Here is a 9,960-nt window from a genome sequence, read left to right on the forward strand (position 1 = left end):
GAGCATTTCCAAGCAAACATAGCCAGCAACTAAAAGCTTGAAAATATAAGCAGACAAAAATGAAAAAGGTGGGACTTGATTGTTGAAAGAGAGGAAAGAACGCACCTTTACTCATGTCTTACAACGCAAGGGACTGAGAGTATTTTGATTTGTAAGAAATAGGGGAAATGCATAAATGGGATGGTAATAGATCAGCAACAATATTACTTGTGTCTGTTTTTGCAAATGACGTCTAGAAGAAAGGAGATGTGTAACGCAGGGGAAATGCATAAATGGGATGGTAACAGATCAGCAACAACATTACTTGTGTCTGTTTTTGCAAATGACGTCCAGAAGAAAGGAGATGTGTAATGCAGTACTTATTTCAACAACAATTTTATATTTTCTTTTTAATGTTTCTTTTATTCTTCTATATTAATTATTATTCTTCTATTTGTAATTGATTATTATAACCTATAAAATGCATTTGATTTGAATTATTAAATTGCTTCTAAAATTTAGATTCTAATATATGGTATTTTTTATGATATTTTTTTCCATTTCTCCTTTTCTATATCAATTATCTTTATATTATATATATTAGATTAAGTGTGCATAAATGTTAAACATATATTCACAATTATATTAATAAATTAAATTAAATATATTTTGAATTTTTAAATTATTATGCAAAATTAAATTTTATTTCAACTTTTGATTATGTTTTGTCTTCAAATTTTATAAACAAATAGATTATGTTTATAAACAAATTTTATAAACAAATTTATAAATAAATTTTATCGTTAAAGCTTATTAAAAATTTATTAATATATATGACAAATAAAGTGATACGTGAATATAGATAAGTTAACACGTGAACACAAACATATCAATATGGACACATATATAATAATACCGTTAAGTAAACAAATCCTTAACATTGTTTAATAATAATAAATATATTTATTTATTTTTAAAGTTCAAATAGCAAACACTGTTAAAGTAAAGTTTGGGAAGGAAAACAAAATCTAATTTTGTATGAAAACTTAGAAACTAAAATCATGTTTAATATTTTATTTATTAAGTTTTAAGTGTTTGTTCATCTCATTTAAATATAAGCTTATTAATTCAGTATAATTTAAATTTAATATTTTAAAGTTTAAATAACCAACTTATGTTAGTATATTATTATGATATGTGTTATTTAAATAATGGGTTAATTTGAAAAAAAATATTCAAATTTAGTTTACATTCAGTTAAATTTAAAATACTAACACTTTTAAGTAAAATATATCATAGGCCTGATTTTAATAATTCTTTTTATAATAAATTATAAATGTATATACTTTATTTATAGATATTAAAAATATACATGGGTATTGATTAGAATTTATTTTGAATTTAATCTGACTAATCAATTATGACTTAAATTTAATATTTTAATTTGTATATTTGATTATTTGAATTAATTAGATCCAAAATATGTAAGTCGCGACTTAATTTAAATAGAAATGATATTTTGACATAGATTTTTGACAATATTAATATTTTCATTTTTTTTATTGATTTATTATTTATTTGTTAATGAATTAACATATTACAAATTCAATGAAAAAAATGATAAATACATTATAAATTCAATGATAAAAATGACAAATGTAATATGTTAAAATGTTGGTAAAAAAATTTGTATTAAATATTACCGTAATTTAAATATATTATTTCGATAGAAACAACTATCGAATCAACTTTCTAAAAAATAATTCTATTTTATTTTAAATAAATTAAATAAATATATCAAACTTAAAAAAAAAAAAGATCAATTGATAATTTTAATAATTATTTTTATAATAAACTATAATTCTACATAATTTATTATTAAATTTTAACAAAAAAATTTAATGTCTAATAATATTTATTCGGAAGTTTATACCCTTATAAATCTAATATGTCTAATAAATATATTTATTTTCTATCGAACCCTAATAAAAAGTGGTTGATTTGTTAGCTGAATTTGCATGTTGTATTAATGGAGGATTCAAATTGGACGTCAATTTCCACGCACCAGCAAACAACAACAATGTCACCATCTTCTTCTTCTTCTGCACTCTCCGTCTCTTTGTTTGGCCATAAAAAATGAATCAAATGATCTTTGCATAGGTCAAATGTTGAATAAACAATCATAATGTTTAATGCACCTAACCTTTTCAAGGTTCACACCTACTTTTTTTTTTCTTAGAACCCTTTCACGTGCTTTGAAAACTTTTATCTAAATCTTCTTTGTTATAACATTACAATTTTTAGTTGTGAATTTCACACCTTAAAGTTTCTAAGTCTTTCTAAAAATATTTTAGGTTAAATATCTTTAGGGATCCCAATTTATGTGGGGTTTTTTCAGTTAGATCCTCGTATTTTTATTTTTATCAATTTGATTCTTTATATTAAAAAATTGACTCAATTAGGTTTTTGCCGTTAAATTGATTTAACGGTGTTAAGTTTTTTATGATATGTAAGAGTGATGTGGACATTTTTTGACACGTGGCTTTTACATACCTCATACGTGACTTTTTTATTAAATAAATCCTTGAACGTGGCATTTTAGAAAAAAAAATTTAAGTTTGTTTAAAATTAGGGTTTATTGAACAAAAAAACACTACTCTCACACAGATAGTGTTGTTTCTAATTCCAACTATCTTCCACAAAACTCCAATACAGAGGAAAGTTTCATCATCAATATTTTTCTTCTTTACTTTTGTGAGAGGAACATCTTCTCTTGCAAAAACGCCATCTCCATAAGCATTGCCCAACAACTATCTATGATCATGCTTCAAACCCCATACTCACACATACTACTGTTTCTAATTCCACACTCACAGGTTCTGATGATAGATAAAACACTAAATGCACACCTTAAATTTTGTTTATTAGATTTATAAACTTGGATCATTTCTCCACATTGTAGTTGATAATGCTAGCAGATGCAAAAGAAAAATAAAACATATAACAATCACAAATGAAGCTGTTGCACAAAGGAGATAAATTTCTGACTCGGGAAAAGCCCCCAAAGGAGAGAAATTTCTAACTAAATCCTAATTAATCCCCAATTGGGAAATTTCGCTTTTAAGAAAACCAAAACTCAAGTTGGGAAACGAGAGTTGGGAAGCAAATGTTCTATATCCCAAACAGAAGCAACGTCCTAGTGGTGGCAGGAAACGACGGCGCTGCGGAGGCACTACTCAAATGGTGTTTTGTACAGCCTCCTAAGGAAGGAAAACTTTCTTCTTTTCTTCTCCTTCGCAGTTCTGGTAGGGGTTTTGTAGGTAGGAAATAAGTTTTCTGGTGACTAGGGCGTGAACCCCTTCCTCACGGCGTGGTGAGGGGCTACAGTGGTGGCACCGGCTGTGAGATTCGTGAGAGCTTTCCTCCTTCGAAGCGACTCGCGGTGGTGGACGCAGGTTCAGTTTCAACCACGTCGGAGTGCGAACGGCGTCGCGATGGCGAAAGGAGATGACGACGATGCGTGGATGTTGGGAATGAGTCGTTTAGAAAACCTTTGATATTGAAGAAGGTATGACCGTGATGTTGACGGTGGCCATTACTGTGTTTGAAAAATTAGACAACAAACCCTATTTTTAAAATATTAAATATTATCAAATTCCAAGTATACAACTACATGAATGCGACGTATAAAAATCTTAACATGTAAACATTCCATGTCATAAAAAATTTAACTCTGTTAAGCTAATTTAATGGTAGGGACTTAATTGAGTTAATTTTTCTTTATTAAGGATTAAATTGGCAAAAATGAAAAGGCAGGGATGAAACTGGGAAAACCCCACATAAATTGGGACCTCCGAAGGGGTTTAACCAATATCTTATGCAAAAATTAAATTCAGATAAGCCACTTGCAAACAAACAAGTGATGGTAACCCAATCTTTGTGATTGGAGATCCCATGAATAAGGTTCATATGGGTAAAAACAAGTCACTTGTTAGTTTTGATAACAATAAATTTATTTTAATCAATTATGTTCATTCCTATGGTGTGTGAAAGTGCTAGAGACTACATTATTGAGAGGTTAAACTCTGTCATTAAAATTCTATGTGGTGAAAGAATTTTAGCTTAAACAAAGTTTTTAATGATTTTCATATCCCTTATGGGTGGTGTATGATTTGCATCATACACTTGATGAAATCACCTATATGAGTATCGAGTGGGTCCGCTTGTATGAGATCTTGGCATGCTCTCTAGACCAGTCATGAATACCGATCACGCGCATGTCCTAGTAAACGCAATACAATGATAACAACAAGGATTGTGGGGGTTTATTATGATTGATAAACCTCTAACACACGTCAAGTTTCTTTGGTTCATATAGCTTGTTATACCAACTATATTGTGTGTTAAGTATCTCAATCTAAGACTGGTTCATATAGCTTGCTATACCAACTCGATGCATTACATCCTATGAGACCCATGATAAAAGTTTCTTATCTTTCTTTTGATGTTTGAATTATTTGAGTCAAAGACTTTTTCTTTTAATGTTTGAACGTTTGTTTTAGAACGTTGAAAATTTATTGGCAACGGGAAAAAGAAAAATTTATTGAGCAACGTTCAATTTCTTAAGTGCTCCAACGTTAAAAAATGTAATGTTTTTATTTTCTTTTATTGATTTTATTCTTTCCTAGCTCTATAAATAGATAGCTCTTCCTCCATTCCAAATCACACCAAAATCAACCATTCTCATTTTTCTTCCTTCTTAGTTTCATCCTTTGCCTTCTAAAAATATTTTGTGTTTATTTTATACTCTTTTTAGATATCATTGCTAGTTTTGAGATTCTTAGAGATATTCTGGGAAATTCCTGTTATATCTTGGAAACTTACGTAATACACCGCATATAAGTCCTTAAGGACAATGAAACTACACGCCTCAAGAAATATTGTTTTGTCAGCTTTTCTATGATATTTCAAAGATAAAATTAACAAAAATATCTACAATTATCAATGTTACTAAATGACTTGATAATTCTATCTATTCTTGCGGTGTTTATGTTCAAATAAATCTTGTTTCTGACTAAATACATATCAGTCTACTAAATCAATATATATCTCATCCATATTGTTCGATTGGATTATGTCATGACATGTAATTATGATAATTGACAATTAAGTAATCTAAACTCATTCATGTAAAATTTCGTAAATAATAATATAAATAATAAATTTTATGAGATTTATTTATTGCGCATTTGATTAACTTGTAAATATCTTCTAAAAACATAAAAGCATTACTTAAAAAAACAAATATTCTTAAAATGAGAAACGTTGTTGAGTTCTTTACAATAATATTCCTAATCCTATAAGACCAATCCTAAATGTTATAGATAATTAAAGTTGATGTTATTATTTATGGTTTTACTTTTAGAAATATCGAGAAATTTTTTTGTAATAATTTGTGTTTTGTCTTATAAGTGGACAATATCACAACTTTTAATAAATAATTTTGTTCATGACTGAAGATAACGTACTAATAATTTGAAAAATATCTTAAAAAGTTAATTTCGAACAACTAAAATGTTTTTCTATTACAAGTATTTCATATTTATATTTCAATATCACAGTTTTCTTTTAAATTATTGCTTCTAAATGCTTATCATATTACTTATTTATTTTTATTCGTAATGCTTATTGCATAAATAGTTATTTTTAAAAATACTGGTAAATTTCTTATTTGGAAATGATATTTTAAGCATAAGTTGCACATGGGAAAAGGGAAAAATAGGACGACAAAGTTTGAGTCATAATTACAATTAATAAGTAGTACATATCACATACACGTGTCTCTGCATTGTTGTCACGCTGTCAAATGTCGGAGTTTGTCCTTTTTTCTCCTTTGAAACAAATTATCAAAACGTGTTTCAATTAAAATATAATGAATAACTCAAGTGTAAATTTAAATAAAAAGTTTAAATTTACTTTGATAAAAAAAAAATTGACAAATAATTACATAGTATGAACAGAAACGATTTTCTTTTTTATCAATTATCTTTAACTTCATCCTTTATTTAGTTGGTTGTTCTATATTTTTTTATACTTCATAAAGAATTGCTCCCTTTTCAATTATAATGTAACAGAGTATAAATAATAAATAAACTAATAAAAGTTTCCAAATAGATTAAGCGTTTTCATCTATACGTTAGAGACACAAATTTTAATATCTTCTACCTCATTCAAATAACTAATTTAAATAAAAGGTTGTGTTCATTTAAAAGATAGCGGGAAAAGAGGGAGTGAATTTGAGAGAATTTGAAAGTAAATTGATTGTTGTTTTTCTTAATGAATTTGAAGGTGAGTGAAAATGGAATTAGAGGTGAGTGAGAGTAAATTTGGAAATAAAATTTGTGATAATTAGTGTAAGATTTGACCGAGGTAACAAATAAAATAATTGTTTAATTGGTAAAAATTAAAAATTAACAAAATACCTTTATTAGTAAAAGTAATATAAAATTGTAATTGTTAATATTATATATAATTGTAAAAATTATTATAAGAAGAGAAAAAAAATAAAATTAATTTTTAACATGAAAAGAAATTGTTTTATTATTATTATTATTACTAGGCTTAAATGCATACTTGGTCCTATGTTAAGTTGCTATTTTCAGTTTAGTATCCAGTTTTAAAAATGTAGACATTAGGTCTCTATGTTATCAAAAATTGTTTGAATGAAATCATTTTCGTTAAGTTAGTAAAAACGACGTTAAATACTATCCAACGTGACAAAAACAACTTTTTTAGAAAATGTTAGGACATCCCACCTTAACTCATACGATATGAATGTGTTAGGAGCCAACTTTCTCTCTCTTCTATATTAATAATTTTATAATTGTAGGACTTTTATTCCTCTTTTGCATTATTCTGGCATTTAAATCTCATTTAATAAATTAAAATAAAAACTAAAATCACATAACCTTCCTTTTGCTATTAAAATAAAAAATATAATCTTTATTGACACTAATATATAAAATTTCAAGTCTACATAATTTCATGCTAATCTTTTCTAAATCATGATGAATATTCCCAATAAGACAAAATAGAGGACCAGATGAATCTTTTCTGACATTTAAATCACAGACTTCGACATCGTCATCGACACGTTGCCAGCGGGGACGATCAGCGAGCTCCACGAGATCCCAAACGCGAACTTATAATCACCCCTAATTCCAAAACCCATAGAGAAGAACAAAAGCCAAAACCCTCAACTTGAGGACCACCGAAACACTACTATCCACTTGCAAAGCAGAAGCATAAATCATTACCCAGTGCAATGCATCACTAGGGATGACAAAAAAATTTGCGCCCGCGGATAAAATCCGCGACGGATAGTTGATACCCGTAGATATTTACTACCCGAAACCCGCGGATAGCAGGTATTTTAATACCCACTTATAAACGGGTCGGGTGCAGGTATTATACTATCCATACCCGCGGATATCCACTACCCACACATAATAAAAATAAAAATTTAACTTTTATTTTATTAAGTTAAATTTAATTAAAATTAACATTAATTTATATTTTACAAGGTTAAATTTACTTAAAATTGTACTATGAAGTATATCGATCGTAATTAATTGTCATTTATGGACAATTAACAGGTACTGATATGTCAGATTACCTTACACTTTCCAAAATATACTGTATTGATTATTGATTATTGGGTTTGATTGCCTAAAAATATATTGCACTAATGGTTAATCAATGGGCTTGTCTGCCACAGACCCTATAAATATACAATTGATGTCTAGGTACAAGCATCCTCTTCTATCCTAATAAAATATAACTTGAGCATCAGAGTGTCTTCTACATATCAACAACCCCCATCGGAGTGGATGACATTCTCAAGAAGGACTGAAGATCAAAAGAGAACAAAGCAAAGAAGGAAGACCGACCCTTGGACCAATTCAACCGAAACAAAAATTAAATTTTAATTTATATTTAATTTAATTTATATTATATTTTATATATTTTTTGTAATTCTATTTAAATTTAATTTTAATAATTTATAAAAATATATATTTTTAAATATTTGCAGGTATCCGCGGGTTTTAAAATATTCGTGGATATTTTTTAAGCGAGTATCCGTGCAGGTAGCGAGTCGGGTAGCGGGTGAATTTTTTTTTTGTCGGGTCGAGTTGCGGGTAGGCACTATCCGTGCCCGAACCGACCCGTTGCCATCCCTATGCACCACCCTAATGGTCGCAGGAACACTGATGAATGAAGATCGCCAAATAGCTAAACCCCAGGTCTGCTATTTCCCTCCATGACCATGCCATCAACAAGGTTTCTTGCACATCGGAGATTTCTGAGGTCGAAACCTCGCAGAGGTGCCGCTACTACAACAATCATCGCATCGCGAGAAAGGTGTTGGCTCCTTACTTGCAAAACCCCCAACCAGAACCACAAAGGAGAAAAGAAAAGAAGTCCTTACAAGACCACGAAACCCCAGGTCCGCTATTTCCCTCCACGACGATGCCATCAATAGGGTTTCTCCATGGCGGAAATTTCTGAGGTCGAAATCTCGCGGAGGCGCCGCCGCTACAACAATCATCGCACCGCGAGAAAGGTGTTGGCTCCTTACCTGCAAAACCCCAAACCAGAACCACAAAGAGAAGAGGAAAGAAGTCATTGCCACGCGGTAAAACGAAAGAGAAGAAAGCTTCCCTGTTGCACGAGCTCCACAAAGGTAGCCTAAAGCTAGTCTGTCGAAAGAGAAAGACCAAAAATTGGGAAAGAGGAATGAGCTTTGAGAGAGAATTGTCAAATATGAAGTTTAATTAGGTTTCTTTAATCTAAATTTTAATTTGGGGAAATTAATTAAGGAGAAAATAATTAGAGTCTTAATTAGGATTTACAAAAATATTTAATAAAAAGAAAACCTAACCTAATCAAATTTTAATTAGAGCTGACGTGGCAATGACATATATATTTCGTTTTCTAATGAAATCACATTTTCATATCTGTCTTTGCTAAAAAAGATTGCTTTTGTCACATTTGGATAAGTAATTTGCCACCTCAATTAACATTTAACGTCATTTCTACCAACTTAAGAGATAGACTGAAGTCAAACAATTTTGATAATATAGTAACTTAACATAGAGACCAGTAAGCATTTAAGTCTTATTATTATTATTATTATTATTATTATTATTATTATTATTATTATTATTATTTTATGTTTCATCAAAATATGTTTTTAATTTCAATTGTTATATATCTTTTTCAAATTGAAAAATAATCTTAAAACATCTTATTATAGTATCATCATCATCATTATTATTATTGTTCCGGTCGGGATTTCGTCCAAGCTCCCTTGCACAATTTTCCGCTTCGAACCGTCCGGTCCTCCGCTGATCCAACTCCAATTCAACCATTCTCCTTCGTCAAGGCCGACCGGGTACCTGCCAATGGCACTCCGACGCTCAAGTCAGTGTTCAGTCTCTTTTATAATAAAGGTAGAGATAGAGAGAGAGAGAAATAAATGTGTATTCAATGAGTCTGCCCACCTCTTACCTTTGACTGCTATTTATAGTTTTTCTCATGGGCCAATGATTAGTGAAAACTTAATCACGGCCTAATTGCAGGCCTGTTGAGGCTAATTTAGTTTTACCTTAACCTTGGATGCTTATCATGTTTCCGTCTTCGACCTCTGTCGTACGTCCGTTTAGCTCCCCAAGTTAAGTCTCCATGTGGACGTCCGGCCCTACAGTGGGCAAGCCCCTCGAGTTCTGATTAACATATTTTTGACGTAATGACGCATTTGACCGTCCGGTCTTCTTTGCTATGATGAATTCTTCAAGGTTTTTCTTACTGACGCGTTTGTGACCGGCTATGATTATTGACACTCATGCGGACATGATAGCGTCGCACTGTGTGCGGCATCCCGACTGCCGACAGGGCCTTCTTAGCTACCGGTCCGCCCGT

This window comes from Vigna radiata, unplaced genomic scaffold (assembly GCF_000741045.1).
Source record: "Vigna radiata var. radiata cultivar VC1973A unplaced genomic scaffold, Vradiata_ver6 scaffold_23, whole genome shotgun sequence".
Taxonomy (NCBI): domain Eukaryota; kingdom Viridiplantae; phylum Streptophyta; class Magnoliopsida; order Fabales; family Fabaceae; genus Vigna; species Vigna radiata.